General features: G+C 56.1%; 1 pseudogene; it reads right to left on the reverse strand.

Moving 5' to 3' along the window:
• Positions 1-15,331: 15,331 nt before the first annotated feature.
• Positions 15,332-15,952, reverse strand: LOC105824834 (annotated as a pseudogene).
• Between the last annotated feature and the right edge of the window lie 1,733 nt (positions 15,953-17,685).

A 17,685-nucleotide genomic window follows, 5' to 3' on the forward strand; every position in this document is an offset into this window, starting at 1 on the left:
AACCTGAAGCCAAAAGCCCCAAGAAAACAAGCCGGAAACTCAGGCAGGATTCTACGATACAGTCTTAAGAATTCCTTATTCAGTTCATCTCTGTCCTCTCACATTTTAAGTGCTGGAGGCTGGAAGTCTGAAATCCAGGTGGCAGCAGGGTCAGCCCCTTCTGAGGGCTGTCAGGGGAGGACCTGTTCCCTGCCTCTCCCCGGCTGGCAGACGGCCGTCTCCATATTTACATGGCGTTCTCCCCGTATGCACGCTTGAATCCGAATCTCCCCTTTTTATAAGAACACCAGTCATATTGCATTAGGAGCCCACTCTGCTTTTAAGTAATCACATCTACAATGATCCCCTTTCCAGATAAGGCCACATTCTGAGGTACAGGGATTAGAATTTCAACAAACGAATTTGGGGGCACTGTCTTAGTTTATTCGGGCAGCTATAACAAGATACCATAAATTGGGTAGCTTATAAATACCAGAAATTTATTGCCACAGTTCTGGAGGCTGGGAGGTCCAAAATCAAGGTGTTACTCAGATTCCGTGTCTAGTGAGGGCCCACTTTCCGGGTCACAGATGACGCCTTCTTGCTGTGCCTTCACTTGGTGGAAGGGGGTGAACAGGCTGCCTTGGCTTTTTTTATAAGGGCACTAATCCCATTCATGTGGGCTCCACCCTCATGACCTAATCACCCCCTAAAGGCCCCACCTCCTAATAACATCATGTTGGATTTCGACATATGGATTTTGGGGGCACACAAACGTTCAGACCACAGTAGGACACAATTCAAACCGTAGTGGGACATGACTCAACCCATAACAGAGGCTAAGTTCAGAGGAAGGTGGAAAACCAGGCTCGAGCGTGGCTAGCAGCGAGGGCAGTTCTAAAGGCCTCGGAGCAGGAATCACAACCTTCGACTCGGAGCCCCAGTAGCAGCTGCCTCAGCCTCTCAGGTCATTCCAGTTTTGCACACCGGGATACTGTTAGGAAGAGGAAATGGAGGCCAGGTAGCAAATGTGCCCAGCCCTGTCTCTCGAGTGACTGTCACACCTCTGCTGGGATGCTTGGCTGTTGAATGCATGGCCTGTTGAATGCATCGACGTGGACACTGAAGTGCACAGGTGTTTGAGCTCCTGCCCGAGGTCTAGCTGGGGGCCAGGAAGCCCAGGTGTCCCAGTGTGCACCTGTCAGGACTTGGGCCTCGGCCAGCCCTCTTTTCTGTGGAGCCTTTGAGCCAGCTGTGCTCTAAAAGCCTCTGGTCCCAACGTCGACACTTGCAGTGTGTGCACAGAAAGTGCTGGCTTGGCCTCCAGAGCAGCCTCTCCCCCTCTCCCAACCCGTCTCCCTAATCCCCTTGTAAGAAACTAGGGCAGCTCCCTCTCCTGGCTTCAGGGGCAGAGCCGAGGCCAGATTTCAGGCAGGTTAGGGAGGAGAAGCTGCCAGGCTGTGGGGGCTTCTCTGCTGGGGGACTGGGGGACCTGGGTGGCATCCCCCCCCTCCACCTGCCAGCCCAGGCCAGGCCTCCCAGAGAGGCCAGTACCCTACGCTGCCCAGACCCAAGTCCCCTCTTTGATGGGGAAAGACAGAGATTTTCTAACTGCGGCTTCCCCATGCCAAGCCCAGTGTCTGCCTGGGACATCTCTGAAGATACCACAGCTCTAAGGAGCCTTAGATTGGGGAACTGGGCTCAGAGGTGGGCACCAGGCTAGCTCCCACCCCTCACTTCCTGCTCTCTCAATGTTTCTCTAACTGGGGTCCCCCCAGATCTGGTGGGGGGCAGGTATTTGGGAGTCCAGGAACTCTTTAGAAAGACCCTTTTTTTTCTTTTGGGAAAAAGAAAGCTCTGTCACCCAGGCTGGAGTACAGTGGTACAATCATAGCTCATTGCAACCTGGAACTCCTAGGCTCAAGTGATCCTCCCACCTCAGCCTCCTGAGTAACTGGGACTACAGGTGTGTGCCACCACACCCAGCTACTTAAAAACATTTTTTTTTTGAGACAAGGTCTCACTCTGTTGCCCGGGCTATGATGCAGTGGTATCATCATAGCTCACTGCAACCTCAAAGTCCTGGGCTCAAGAGATCCTCCTGCCTCAGCCTCCCAAGTGGTACATGCCTCCATGCCCAGCTAATTTTTCTATTTTTTGGTAGAGATGGGGTCTTGGTCTTGTTCCGGCTGGTTTCAAACTCCTGACCTCAACTGATCCTCCCACTTCAGCCTCCCAAAGTGCTAGGATTACAGGCATGAGCCACTGTGCCCGGTCTTTAAAATATTTTTATAGAGACAGAGTCTTGCTATATTACCCAGGCTGGACTCGAACTCCTGGTCTCAAGCAATCTTCCCATCTTGGCCTCCCCAAGTGCTGGGATTACAGGAATGAGCCACCTCACCCAGCCTAGAAAGATGTTTAATTGGGAGTTTGTAATCCAAGAAAAAAATTTTAAAAGAATACTATTTGCATATTCTCATCATCCTGACGAACCCCTTATAACCAGGAGCTGCCATGGGCTCCCAGGGCCCGCACCTGCTCTGACGTTGTGACTGCAAGGGGCTGTTCTAACTACTGCAGGCTGGTGCAGGAAGGACGAGAGAAGCCAGAGGTCATCACGGCCTGTGGGGAGGCTGCTGGGAGGGAGCTGGAGGGCACAGCCCCAGGTAGAGCGGCGGGGGCGGTGGCTCTACACACTTTGATGTCTGCGGGTTCCAGGCAGCCTCTGGTAGCTCATGACCTTGCAGCTTCTGTGACACAGCCCTGTGATTCATGCTTCATCTTGGCTCAGCAAATGGAGCCCCAAGCAAGGGGCAGAATTTTCTAAGCTGTGTGACAGGATCAGCCATCCCAAGAGAACTGAGTGTGCTGAGGGGGGGGGCGGGGTTGGCAGCTGAGCTGGGGAGGCTCTGGGTCACCCCAGGGCAGCAGGAGAGCCGGCACCTGGGACGGAGCAGAAATGGGGCTCTAGCGGAAGGTGGGGCCTGGACAGCCCCCTACAGAAGCCCGCCATTTCTCCAGGGCTGAGCTGACTCAGCTTCTCCGAGAAGCAAACCAGAAGAGTCACAAAAAAGAAACTGGCCTCAAACACCCACAGCACCCTCCGTCCCAGACACGCACACGTTCCATGTTTCCAAATGCCCCCCTTGGGTGCTGCCGCTGAGAGGCAGCTAACGCGGGGTCCTAAATTCACTGCCCTGAGGACAGCCTCGGGGAGGGGTCTGGGCCAGAGCCAGGCAGTCCCCAGGAAGCCCACAGCACCCCTGCGAGCCCCCGTGGAGCTGGGCTCCCCAGAACAGGGGGAGTTTGAGTCTCTGTGATGTTGGTCACTAACTCTGTTTGGGCCTCTGAGAAGCCATGCTTTGCCCCGCCCTGGAGGTGTTGACACAGTGGCCAGGAAATCTAGGTCAGCGACTGGCAAGTCCCTGCAGGTGGGACCCAGTGCCCAGAGACACGGGCCTGGCTATCAGAGAGCCTTGAGCTCGGCTGGGGACTGAGCACCCCGTTATGACACATCTCCCTTTCCCAGGCGTGCCCGGAAACCCCTTCCTTGGAGGCAGCACGGCATGGGGGGTGGGAGCTCTGGAGTCCCCCGGCCCAGCACTGCCGCCGACTGGGGTTGTCATGCTGCCCTCAGTCCCCTGGGATCTGGGCTTCTCATCGCAGGGGGTCCCTCTGCCTCTGATTCTTGCCAGTGACTTCTCTGAAACTGGCCGGCCAGTGCTCCAGGCCACTTGCGACCCTCCGGGCGAGCCAAGCACAAGCTTCCTGCTCAAAAGCCACCTCCTCAGAGAAGCCTCCCCTGACTCCCCTCAGAGCACACCCGGGCCCCCCTGCAGCACAAGCCCTCGCGATGCACGTGGCTCAGACACGCGCACAGGCCAACGGGGGCAGTGGGCTACGTTGTGTTTGTTGGATGAGAAATAAATGAATAATGAAAGAGTAATCCCTCACAGTTAGCAGAATCTTCACCCTTCACCCCCAGAAAGCCTAGACCAAGGGTCCCCTTGGGTCACCGCTGGTGGGAAGTCTGAAAGGGACAAGATGCTTCAAAAGTAGACAAGCCCTCAAGAGACTGCGTTTGGAGCAGGCTCCAAGACGCTTAGGAGGCTTCAGGGTGCTGCTGGCAGTGGGTAAAGTCCCTTTGCTACAAGTGCTCTGAAGCCGTGCACGAATTTCTTTCTCCATTCATTCAGTCATCCATTCATTCATTCCTGCCTGGCCCTCTGTCGAGTGGAACAGCCCCAGCTGACACCTGCGTGCGTCCCAGCACAGCGGCAGCTCCCAGGAGGGAAAAGGAGGGGCATCCCAGGCTACCTACCCTGGCCAGCCCCAGAGCTGGCCTGGAGGTGGCCTCTCCCAGGGAGGAAGCAGCCCACACCAGGGGCCCTGACTTTGCCTCGGCTGCCGTCTGGAGCTCCTCCCTGGGGGCAGAGAAGCATGTTCTGCACAGAGGGTCCCACAGCCCGAGGAAGGGAAAAGAGCCAGGGACATGCACAAATCTGGGTGTTATCATTATTTCCCCATTTTACAGTTGAGGGAACCGAGCCTTAGAGGGAAGAGGTGTCCAGCCCAAGGTCACACAAAGTCAAAATTGAACCCAGGTCAACATGAAAAGGGAACAGAAAAGAGATGGAGGGAGAGATGGAGCAGAAGGAAGAGAAAAGGAGGGCGCCGGAGCTCGGGCTGGGTGCAGAGTTGCCCCAAGCCCCTGTTCTGTCCTCTTTCACCCTCTTGCCTGGCCCTTCCCACCCTGCCCCGCTGCCCCTGCCGCGAAGCCCTCGCTCAGCTGCTGCCCGTGCCTGCCCTCTGGTGGCAAGATCTGGAAGCGCGTTGCCACCACGTGCCCCACCTCTAATGGGAAACAGTGGGTGCAAGTCAGCTCAGCACCCACTGTGCGCCAGGCACTCAGCTGGAGACCTAGGGAGAAAGGAACACAGCCCTATTTCTGAGAGTGCACAGTTTAGGGGACAAAACAGACAAGAAAACAGCTCATGACAACACACTGAGGTAGAGACTCAGCTGGGGGAAGTGGAGGGTGTCACCTGACAGGGTGGTTTAAAACACCAGCCCCAAATCCGTGAGCAAGAGCCTGCCCGGCAGAGGGTCCCACCACATCCAGGAACATCTGGGCGGCACCTGCGCTGGAGGCCCTGGGCTGCCCGGCAGGGGTGGGACGGACCTGTCTGCGGCCAGAGCCCAGAAGCCGGAGGGGCCACACACAGCTTTGCAGGCTGCGGTCTGAAGGGGACCCTGGGCGAGGCGGGGAGGAGTGTGACCCACTCTTCTCACTTTCTTACCCCTGAGCAGCCGCAGCTTCACACTGGAGAGGCAGAGTGACAAGATGGCTAAGTAGGGGGCTCGGAGCCAGACTCCTGCCTGGGGTCTTAGTGGCATTACTTCCTCTGGGCTTCAGTCTCCCACCTGTGGAAAGGTAACAAGGCTAGTGCCCGCCTCTGAGGGGCGCCATGAGGGTCAAAGACGCTGACACAGGGAAAGCACACAGAAAGGTGTTTGGCCCGTGGTCAGCGCCAATCACGCCTCCTCGTGTCCAGCCCTCCTTCCTCTGAAAGCGTTTCCTCTCTCCCTCTCACTCTCTCGACACCCAGAGAGAGCGGGGTCTCCCCCTAGGACGCAGGTGAGTGGCAGTGGCCTTGGGCCTGGCACGGAGCCTCTGGGCCCAGAGAGCACAGCTGCAGCCCAGTTTCCAGCTCCTTCCTGCAACTTCTGGGAAGCCCTGACTCCCTGAGTCCCTGCCCTGCCCTCCTCCGTGAGTTTGCCTTGCTGCTCGGATTCTCCCACAGGACCCTGGGCAGCTGCTGTCTGGTTTCGCTGCAGTGTTAGCTACAGCAAACCAACCAATCAAACTGGCCTTCCGGAAAGTAAAGAACCCCGAAGCCCCAACAACCAAAAGGGGGGCCCCGAACCAACAACAACCGGCCCAACCGGGAACCGGGTAAAACCCCCCCCAAAACCAAAAAAACAAAACCCCCCGGTTAACAAAAACCCAAGGCAAGGGGGGGCCCAACAAAAGCGAAGGGCAAAGGGGCCCCTAAAAAAACGGAACAAAAGGGGCAAAGGAAAGGCAAGAAAACGCCAACAAACCCGCCCCGGGGAACACCTGGTCCCAACCCCCCAAGGGGGGAAATTTGGGGGAAGCAACCAAAGGAAAAAAACCCAAAGAAGCCCCGGCTCCTGCTGTCGACAGCCTCTGCACAGCTGCACAGGGGTGGCTGGAGAGGCAGGGAAGGAAGGAACACAGGCCGTGGGGCCCTGGCTGCTCGGTGAGCATCTGGAACTGAGCTGAGACTTGACCGAAACACTGGATGGGCCAGGCAGACACATGGGGCAGGGTGTTCCAGACAGGGGACGGCCTGTACCACTCCCCAAGCTTGGTGTTTTCGGAGAGGGGAGGTGCTTTGCAGACCGTACCCTAACTCTTTCAGGGTCTGGGGCAAGAGTACAACTGGAGGCTCACACAGTCTACATCTAAATATTTAAAAGCCATGCATTAAGCTAAAAAAGTATTAAATAAATTATGTTCCAGCCTTGTACTTTGATAAATATGCCTTCATAAGGACCTGGAAGGCCAGGTTCAAATTTAGAATTTCTGGACTCCTGGGAGCTTTGTACCACATGATAACGTGGGGTGAGCCAGCCCCTGCCCCCTCTTCTGCTCTCACCCCCACGGCCTGTGCCCTGAGGACACATGCATGCACACGCGGGGGTCCCTGCCTGCCATCAGTGGCACCCCTCCCTCCCACAGCTGCCCCCAGAGTTTGCAAACCAGCTCAGCCCCAGGAGGACAGACCCTGGGAGAAGCCCGTGGACTCTGGAAGGCACGTCCCCTCGGCCTCATTGAAAGGCCCCAGCGGAAGAGGCCCTGTGACACTCACACCATGACACACTCTCCATTATAAGATACGCTCTCATTTCAGGGACAGTTAAAGTGTGAAAAAAGTGTGCACCTTATATCTGCTATCCAGAGGCCTTCTGATTCTCTGACCGTGAGGGTTTGTTTAAAGCTAATGTTGCACTGAATCGTGTATCAACTTGGGTAGCATTAATCACACTAACAATTTAAAATCCTCACGATATTAACTCTTCCAATCCACAAACATGGCATCGTCTCTTCATTTATTTAGGTCTTTATTTCTTTCAATGATGTTTTATAGTTTTCTGTGTAAAAGCCTTGTACTTCTTTACTAAACCTTTTTATAGCTTTCCCTCTTTTTCATCTTCAAAACCCTCAATGGAGTCAGCATGATGGTCGTTATTAACTACACTTTGCAGATCAAAAAAACTGGAGTTCAGAGAGGTTAAGAAAGCTCAACTAGTAAGTGGCGGTGCTGGGATTTGAACCATCAGCCCCAGCCCCCCAGCAGAGCTGGGCCTTATGCTATCCCCTGCCTGAGAGAACAGAGCTCATCCCCTCACTGTTTTCCTGGCTTGGAAGGAGGAACAGGCAATAGTCTTGGCCAGACTGACCAGCTTTGAGTCCTGGCTCTGCCACCCCTTAGCTGTGTCACCCTGGGCTGGTTAATTAACCTCTCTGTGCATATACGCCTCCTCTTTTGTACAGTGATGATAACAGTACCCACCTCCCAGGGCCGATGCAGGGTTTGACTGAGAACACCTGGCACCTAGCAAGCCCTACGTGTGCTGTGTGTTAGGCTCGGGGGGCAGGGAGGCCATCCCCCTGCGGAGACCGCAAGTCCCCTGCGGGCCCCTTTGCTCTGTCCTGGTATAGCAGCTCCGGGTATTTTTAGCTGGGGAGGCCCTGCCGGCCCTCACTGTTTTTATTTTGGGCACAGCTGCAGCTGTGCTGGCCTGGTGGGTTGTTTTCGAAGAGGAAACAGGTCCCCAGTACGGAAGGGCCTGGGAAAAACCGCTATTTCCAATGGGTCCCCTCTTCTCCACTCTGGAAACAACAGAGCCGCGCTGGGGGTGGTTGAGGTGGGGCGGGATTTCCCCTCCTGGGGAGGGGCCCTCACTTTCCCCAAAGGCTCGGATAGCCTGAGACCAGGTTCAAGTGTCCGGCTGGGGCCTGGGGAGGCAGCGGAAGGTCGTCGTCCATGGGGATCAGAGGGCACCGTGACTCCTCCCCGGAAGCCTGGGTTGCGTCCGCTTGGCCCTCCCAGCTCGGAGGCCTGAGAAGACTCACATCCTGCCCAAGACCCCAAGGTCTCTGTGGCCTCCGGGCTCTGTTCCCTCCGGTGTTCCGGAGTTCCTCTTGTCCCGTCCATAAATCTCAGTTCTCTCTGCGTGTCCTTCCTTCTCTTCCATGCTGTGCTCCCGCCCTGCCCTGCCCTGCCCAGCCCTGCCCTGCCCTGCCCTCTCCCAGCCCTGCCCTGCCCAGCCCTCTCCTTCCTGCTGCATGCTGGGTCTCCCTCCGCTCTCCCTGCCCTGCTTAGTTTAGGAACAAAGATAGCAGATTGGCCTCTTCTGATGCAGAACAGCTCCCACCCTCCAGAGACCTTGAGCCTTGGCCTGTCACCCATGCCAGGGACAACTTACGGTACTTTCTTGAACAAACACTGTCCTCTCCATGCACCAAGAGGAATTCTGTCACCAGTTGTTAAGATAATCTTTTTAAGAAAAAATCTTTAAGAAAAGATCTTTTTACTTTATTATATTACTTTCTGAATTTAACCTTTATACGTGTTTATTCCTTTGACATCTCATCCTATTTGGGAGACTGTTTGGAGACAACAAAAAACAGGGTAAGGGCAGTTCTCTGATTTTTTAGCGGCTGTTGCCAAAACGTCCCCCTCCTCCCTTCTCTCCCACACGTTTCACACGACAGGTCGGAGGTCCTCCTGGTATCCAAAGCAGGAGAGGGGGTGTCCCCACCTCCCCACGGAACACCCCCACTGCTCTAAGGGCCACTGCCTGGCGCTCAGCTGGAAGGGGCGGGAGCCTACTGAATGACACAGCAGGGAGCACGGAGGCCTCTTGGATGAAGGTAACATCTCAGGCTTCAGGGTGTAGAATCCGAGCACCAAAAAGGGTCTTAGAGATGATCTGGTCCAGCATTCAGTTGATTTTTTATTGTAGTAAAATATATATAAATAGGATTTAGCATTTTAACAACGTTTAAGTGTACCATTGATTGGTTTTTGTAGCGGAGGAAACGTTTGTTCAAATGAAATCTGCAGCAGAAGCCTGATGTGAAACCCATCAACACATTCGGGGCTGGCCACACCTGGAGCAAGGACCCGAAGCTCCTCCCCCGGGGCAGGAAGGGACAGAGTGCAGGTGCAGTGGGCGGGAGTTGAGGCTGCCTGGCCCATCCTCCCCACAGCCCTCGCCCGGCTTCTGCCACATCTTGGGCTCCCACAGGCACTTGGTCTCTCGTCCCCTCCCCTCCAGGCCTAGCCTGGCCCTCGATCCCCCACATCCACGGGGAACCTGTGGCCGGCTCCCTGGTGCCCATCAGGACCCCCAGGCCTCTGGGGAAGGTCACTGTAGACAGTCACTCATGGAGATTCCAGGTGATGGGCCAGGGGGCTCCAGCTGAGCCTGCTAGGGAGGAGCTCGGGGGGATGTTGTTTAAGGAAACGAGGGGGGACAAGCTCAGTGGAAAGAAGGCCCCACTGCCTGGAGAGCCGTTCCACAGAGGCACACTTTTGAAGATGACTCCATGGCCTCGATGGACCCCTGACAACCAGAGGAGACACGTGCTCAAGGCCTGGGAAGAGCCTGGCCGTGGTTACCCCTGAGGAGAACCCCCACAATCCCCTGCATCCAGGAACACTTGGGTTGAACAAAGTGGCTCCACTGAACGCCCATGAAATGTTAAGATGTTGCTTGTGCCCACGGACTTCTGATTTCTCACGAGAGAAAAGCAGGTCGGTGAGGGAAACGTTCCATGCGGCACTTCGGTCCGCTGTGCCTGCCGCACAGGTGGCCAAGCAGACGCAAACGAGGGAGGGGCCTGCAGGGAAAGGGAGGAGGGGACTTCAGAAAGGGCCTGCGACCCTGTAGGCAGGCAGGGCTTCCAGCTGCAGAAGGAAGCTTAGAATCAGGAGGAGGAGGAGCCCCACGTAGGGACGTGGCACGTGAGCCCCCTACGCAGCCACTGCGCCCCCCACACTCGTGACGTGCTCACACAGTGCCCTCCACGCACTTTCACAAGCCTCTGGGCAGAGAAGGGGTCCTGGCTTTGGTCCTTTAGGTCCCCTGGAGAGCCAGGAGGGGCCTGGAGAGACCTGGGCCGCTTTAGTCTTTCCCACTTTCCCCGAAGTGCTGGACACGCAGGATCTCAGTCCTACCTGACCAGAGCAAAGTGACCAGAGGGCACTGGCTTATGGAGCATATCGTCCCCTCTCCAGCCCACTGGTGGGCTGCCCTGGTGGCCACTTGTTTGGGCTTTCGTGTGGTCAGTTGTGGCCGACAGGATACTGGCAAACACGGGCCGAGCTGCGGAGGGCATGCTGACAGCCACCCCGCGTCTCCCCAGCCAGGCCTGGGGCTGCCGTGCCATGCCCTCTCTGCTGGTGTTGGCAGAAAGCCTGGGACGAGGCCCAGGGCTCTGGGTTTGCTTGGAAGGTTCTGGTATGTGCTGCTATGATGGATTTTATAGCAAAGACCCGGCACACTTTAAGGAGGGAAAGAGAGCTAGCCAAGAGATTTCTGCCCCAGTCCAGGCAAAATCAGGGAGAGCTTAGAGTGATGTCACAGGTGGGCCAGGCCACGAGCCCCCTGCCACAGAGGTCAGGACCCCGAAGGCACAAACGGTGCTTGGCAACACTTGCTCAGGATGCAGCAGGTCCACCTCTTCACTTAAGGACACGGTAGACCTTCCAGAAAGGAGCAGACGAGCGAGCCCCAACCTCATTCAGTGAGCAATGCTGCTGCCCTCCACGCACAGACAGGGCACACGGGACAGCCCGCACGGCAGCCAGCCAGGTGGGGTCCCCCGCTCGCTTCAGCGAAGAGCTCACCCTGGAATCAGACAGAGAGAGGGAGCCGGGAAAGGTAGACCCGGGTGATGGGCCAGAGGATGCTGGGAAGCCCCGTCAGGGCTGTTAACTTAGACGCCTCCTGAAGGAGGCTTCGGGCGAAACCAGGCACAAAGGAAAAGGTTACGTGAACAAAATAAAACGAACAAAGCACTTCCGGTTCAAATGCAAAGTCTCCAAACCGAGCAGCATCTTTGCAGCCTGAAAGGCCACAACCTGAAAGTGAGATTCAGAAGCCTCGACTGAAACTTCAAATCCCGCCCGAACTGCATGAGGAACACGCAGCGAAACTTCGCAGAAAAGTCATCGGGGAGGAAATTTACTGCTGAGAAATAGCGAAGCTTCCCCGCGTGCACGAAAGCACCAGCCACGCACGTGAGAAGTGTGACTCCCGCGGGAAAAGGGCCCGGACCGAGAAAGGACTGGAAGGAACCGCCTCCTCCCATCGAAACCTCGCTACCTCGTGCCAGGTGGAAGCGCTAGAAAGCGGGAGAGAGAGCGCCACACGCTCAGAAACGGAACGGTCTCAGGGGCTGCGGAGGCAGAGGCTGAGTGCCAGCAGTGGCCCTTTGCGCCTGCGCAGCGCTGGGCAGAGGCCGGGCAGCGCCAGGCCCCGGGCAGGACTCTGGCCCAGCCGGGACGGCTCTCGGGCCACGCACAGGTGCCGCTCGACCTTCACAGCGGCTGCCCGAACGCCCACAGCAGAGGACATTTGCCTTCTTTTATTTCTTTAAAAGTAATTTTGGTTATCTTTTTCATCTAGTTGCTGTTATTTAATTGACACTACACCTCCTCTCATTGAAGTTTGATAAAGCTATATTTCCTATATTCAGCGGAGCCACTGTTCTCAGTGACGTTACCGAGATCTTCCGGGTAACCTGCCGCAGCTTCTCCATCAGCACTCGCTGCTTCCCCTGCACTTCCACGTTGTGGAGACGGCTTCTTTCCTTAAACCTCACGCACCAACCTCTGTCAGCCTCAGACTTTGCTTCTGCAGCCTCCTCACCTCTCGCAGCCTTCGTAGAATTGAGGCGAGTTAGGGCCTTGCTCTGCATTAGGTTTCAGCTTAAGGGAACATGGTGGCCAATTGGATCTTCTACCCAGATCACTCAAACTTTCTCCGTATCAGCAATAAGGCTGTTTGCTTTCCAGTCATCCCGTGCTCACTGGAGTAGCACTCTTAGTTTCCTTCAAGAGCTTCTCCTTTGCACTCGCAGCTCGGCTAACTGGAGCAAGAGGCCAAGCTTTCAGCCTGTCTCAGCTGTGACGTCCCTTCCTCATCAGGCTTAATCATGTCTAGCTTTTGATACAAAGTGAGAGACTGCGACCATTCCTTCCACTTGAACACTTAGAGGCCATTGTAGGGTTATTAACTGGCCTAATTTCACTATTGTTGTGTCTCAGGGAATAAGGAGGCCCAAGGAGGGAGAGATGGCGGAACAGCTGGCAGGTGGCGCAGTTGGAACACACACAACATTTATCAGTTAGGTTTGCCGTCTTATGTGGGCACAGTCTGTGACGCCCCAAAACAATTACAGTAGTAATATCAAAGATCGCTGATCCCAGATCACCACAACAGATATAACAGTAATGAAAAAGTTTGAAATATCACGAGAATTACCAAAATGTGACACAGAGACGCGGCGTGAGCACATGCTACTGGAAAAATTGTGCTGACAGTCTTGATTGATGCAGGGTTGCCAAACCTTCAATTTGTAAAAACACAGTATCTGCTAAGCGCAATGAAGTGGGGAGCAATGAAACAAGGTACAACCACGACGGCAATACGGGTACGAAAACCCAGGTTTCTTCATTCCCAGTGCAGCAAGGGTGGCTTTGAACTGCGAGTTTCCCGGGAAGAAGAGTAGTTTCTTGGCTCCCACCTGTGATTCTAAGAAAATTTAATCAGCTTCCTGGTGATTTCCAAGGCGAGTAAGAAGAGCCAGCTGTTTCCACCTGCTTGCAGCCCGGCCTGTTGTTACCTTGGCAACAGCTGTCGACAGGAACGCTGCCTCCCTCCGGCACGTCACATCCTTTATTGCTAAAAATCAGTGTGTCTGTGTGAAGGATAAAGCACCGTGGGCCTCCAGGTCCAGCGTGGGGGGCTCCCTTCCTCCAAGACCTGCTTATTTATAACCCAAAGGAAATTTGCCCTAAAAACAGGATTTCCGTGCTCACTGGCTAATTTTCTTTTTATATGTTATAAGGACTTAATGGAGAGGGTTTTGCCATTTGAAGAGATTGCATTTTTTAACAGATCAGTATTAGACCGAGATTTTAAAATTGGGATGTTACAGATCCGGTAGAAAACGCACTCCACCTCATTATTCAGATGAGGAAATCAAAGCCCCAGGAGAAGAACTGACTTGCCCAAAGTGCACGTAATTTCTTGGCAACACGGGACTTGCACTTGGCCGAGGTCCGGGCTGCCCGTTAAAGGGCTGGCGTCACTGTGGGGTTGGCTTGCTGACCCACACCTCGTGGGAAGCGCCATCCCGATGGACGGGCACAGACTCGCTCACGGACTTTACTGGTGACGGGTACATTCTGGGGCAGCCTGAGTCATCTCCTGGGAACCCTATTTTTCTGGCTCCCAACGCTCCCTTCGCATCTCCCAAGCGTCTCCCGGGGTTGGAAATCTGCAGTCTGCGGCGTTCAGGCAGGGGCCAAAACTGAGTGAAAGGCACGGGGAGGGGACTGGTGAGCTGGCTCCTCTGGCCACCGGGATCTCAGCCCCTGTCTGCCTGTCCCTGCTTGGCCTGTGCAAAGCTTGCGGCAGAGATCTGACATCTGTTCTCCCTTAGCTCTGTTGGGTCCAGGGTTCTTCCTTCTCACAACCTCCTTCACTCTCACCGGTGCTACAGGCACCCCGAGGTCTGGCTGTGCTTCCCAACCCATCCTCGGCCTGGTCCCCCTGTCTGGCAGCCTCTGTTACCAGGCAATAGCTCCTGCCCCTCACAGCCTCCTAACTCCAGGTGAGGTCCTTCCAGAAAAATTTGGCAACCTCTAAAAATTCTCTTTGCCCCAAAATGTGAGCTTCGAGTCTCAAAGTGAAGACTTTTTCTTTGTACTGGGTGGAAACTCCATCTCCTTGCCCGAGGCCATAAACCTCATTCCTCCCTTTGGAGGTGGGAGGCTGCAAGGGGACACAATCGGAAGGGAAAATGAAAATCCATCTAGTTAACGTCCTCAGTATATTGTGTCCATTGTAGAGAACAAACAAAAACCACACAAGCCAAATAAAATGGTCTCTGGCCAAATGTGGCTCTCAAGCCTCCAGTGTGCAAACCTGGTGTCATGAGGCTTCTCTGGCTTCTCCCGCTGACGTCAGGGCTCTGCCAGCCCGAGCCAATGGCCCCTCCTGCCTCACCTTCCCCTGCTGTCCCGCATCCTGCACACACCACACATCTCTGTCACCAGCCTGCCTTCAAGAGCAACCGTGGCACAGAGGGAAGTGCATGGCCTTGGGGGCCGTGGGTTTAAGTTCCGGTCCGGCTGCCGCTTACCAGAATGGGACTCTGAGCAAGCACTTCATCTTCCTGATGGTGCTAGCAGGAAACAGTTGGAGCAGCTTCCTGGCTCCCAGCAATCCCACCTCCTGGCCAGTACAGTGGAGACCGGGTCTGGATTTGCTCTTCAGTGAAGTTGAGATCCAGGTTCATGGAGCCTGGGGGTGTGCATGGGGCGTCAGCGAGGCAGGTGCCCTGAGACAAGGTCAGGAACTTCCTGCTCTGCTGACGTACGAGTGGTCGCTCAGCACTTTGATTCTGTGCGTGGGGCCAGGATCTTTCTCCTCCTCTTCCTCCTCCTCCTTTTGTTAGAGGTAGCCAGGGATGATGTCTGTTTCTTGCTACTCTGAGAGCACTAGTAAACATAATAGATACATACTTGTATTAGTTTCCTATTGCTGCTGTGATAAATACCACAAATTTAGGAACTTTAAGCCACTAATGTATTATCTCACAACACAAATGTATTACTTCACAGTTCCGGAGGTCAGAAGTCCACAGCGGGTCTCACCGGGCAACAGTCGAGGCGCCGCAGGGCTGTCCTCCTTGCACAGCGCAAGGGGAGAAGCTGTTTCTCGCCTTTTCCTGCTTCCAGAGGCCGCCTGCAGCTCTTGGCTCACGGCTCTTCCTCCATCGTAAAAGCCAGGCGAGGCCCGCGAGCCTTTCCCACGTCGCACTGCTCTGGCCTTGACATTGCTGCCTCTCTCTCCCACATTTTTTTTTTTTGCTTTTCCGACTCTAGAGAAACAAATCCAGGTCCCAGTGCCCCCCATGCCCTCCCCCACCCCAGCCATAATTTAAATAACCTAGAGACAGGGTTGGAAGGAGGGGACGAGAAAGGGTGGTGGGGTCAGTGTGGGAGGAAGGGGAGCCCCTCTACGGCTGCTGCCACGCCCGCTTCTTGTCCATCTTGTTCTTGGCCGCCAGCTTCGTATTGCGCTCACCCATGTGTTTCTTGGCCATGGGACCTTTGGTCCCTCCCAGGCCCCCAGAGGCCCCAGGATCAGCAGAGAGGCTGCAGCGCCACCAGCCAAGGGCCTGCTGGTGCCCCCACGGATCTCGGTGAGCAGGTGGGCCCGGGCTGCATACTCCTCCCAGTTCTCCAGAGGCAGGCAGCGCAGACTTGCAGTTGGGGTGGATCGGCAGGCACATGATGGTCAGTAGCACGTGTCGCATGCTCAGCTCAGCCATCCAATCCCTTTTGAGCACACTGATGCAGATCTCACTGTTGGCACCCACGTTTGGGTAGAAGATCTTGGTCAGGAAGTAGCCCTTGGCTGGGGAGGCCGGGAAGTCCTTCCCAAGGAGGAGTTTCATGCGGAACAGACCTCCAGCATATGGGGTCCCCTCAGGGCCCCCAGTGGTAACCTGTAGGTCGGTGAGGTCCTCACTGGGAAAGACCTTGATTCCATCAGGTGGGTCCGTGGTCAGCATCATCACCTCTTCGTACACCAGATGGATGATGTCAGGGGGCAGGTTCTCCACGTCAGAATTCATGACTGTGGCTGTCCAGGGTCAGGTTCCCCTGGCCCCCTTCCTGCTCTCTTCAGGCCACTGGTCAAGGCGGGGGGCCCCACTGCTGCAGCTGCGGCCCCGGCGAGGCCCCCGAGGCCCTGCTCCGCTCCCCACTGCCTCCGACGCCTACAGCGCCCACAACTGCGCCTGCCCCGCGCCCGCCCGTGCTCCCTCTCGCACTTTTGAGGCCCCTTATGATGACACGGAGCCCATCCAGATGAGTCATCCTACAGTCAACTGATTAGCAACCATAATTCCATCCGCAACGTTAATTTCCTTTTGCCAATTAACCCACCATGTTCCTGAGTTCTGGGGTTGGGAGGTGGGCATCTCTGGGGGCCTCATTCTGCCCAGACACCCTCCAGGACAGGTTCTGCAGTAGGGGAGTCAGAACCAGGCCCAGGCCTCCTGCCTCCCCACCCGGCCTCTCCCCAGCTCTGTTTCCGGCTTGCACACTCTGGACCTGGAGAGTCCAGAGTGTGGGGCCCGGGACCACCGGCCTGGGACCAGGTGGGGACTGACCTAAGGGGTGGTAGCTAATGAGACTCCAAAGGAGGCTCTTTCTCCCTGGACCAGGAGATGCAGAGGCAGTGCCACCGCCACCTCCCCAGTGCCTTCTCAGCCTGGGGTCCCTCACCCTGCTCACTCCTGAGCCTGTGGGGTGGGAGAAGGAAATGGAAGCTCATTGGTGGTGAAATAGCCGAGGGACAGCCAGGTTCTCCCTTCGGCTAGTTCACAGAAATTGCAGTTGGCCACGCCACCCTCCTCATGAGAAGGAGCAGGGAAGGAAGCGTGAGCGGCTCAGGTCCCACCCTCCAGCCCTCCACGCCAAGGCCCCGCGGCCATTCCCTGCAGGCTGTGCCTGGCTGGGCCTCCTGGGACTCCCGCTTGAACCTCAGCGGGAAAGGCGAGCTCACCTCTGATCCACGTGGCTCTGGGGGCTCAGCACGCAGATTGGGGGTGAGGTCACAGCTGTAGAATGTACTGGCTGTGTGCGCTTAGGAAGTCATTTAAAATTTCTGAGCAGCCAGGGAGGGTAGAGCAGGTAACACACGGGAAGCCCCGACACCGTGTTTAACACACGCAGGCCTCAGGGGTGCGGTTCCGCCTGAGGGAAGGGTGCGGTGACCCTTCAGAGACCACCCTGACTTGTCTCCAGGTGTGCATGAGAAAGGGAGCACACGGTGTGCTGGGAAATGCCCTCCCCACGGCACAGACACTCCTGCAAAGCCACAGGATCACCCCGACGGCAGAGAGCAGGCTGGTGTGTCCACCTTTCCCGCGCCAGCGCTTTTCTTCTTACGCCTCTGGGAGATTTGATTCTCTTCCCTTTCTCCTGTCCCTGGGGGTGGAAACTTCCGCAGGGTGTGGGCCTACTGTGTGGCAGGTCTGGGGCAGAGACCAGACCCCTGCAGACACTGTCTCGCTGAATTCTCTCAACTCCAAGAGGGGGTGTCCTGTCTCCAGCGTGCCCAGGATGGAAGGGAGGCTGGTGGATGGGGGGCTTCCTGGGTTGTGTGGGTACAGCAGCGCGCTCACCACCGGGCTGGGACCAGGTGGGGACTGACCTAAGGGTGACGGGGAGGGGGCATCGGAGGCTCGAAGGTGACGGCCACTTGCCGCTACTTGGGCCAGAGGTCAGGGCTGGCAGCTGCTACCGCACACAGAAGGCTTCAGAAGCCCTTGCTCTGGCCTCTGCTCCTGTCTCCACTTTA

The sequence above is a fragment of the Propithecus coquereli genome, unplaced genomic scaffold, assembly GCF_000956105.1.
Source record: "Propithecus coquereli isolate 6110/MARCELLA unplaced genomic scaffold, Pcoq_1.0 Scaffold764, whole genome shotgun sequence".
Lineage (NCBI taxonomy): Eukaryota > Metazoa > Chordata > Mammalia > Primates > Indriidae > Propithecus > Propithecus coquereli.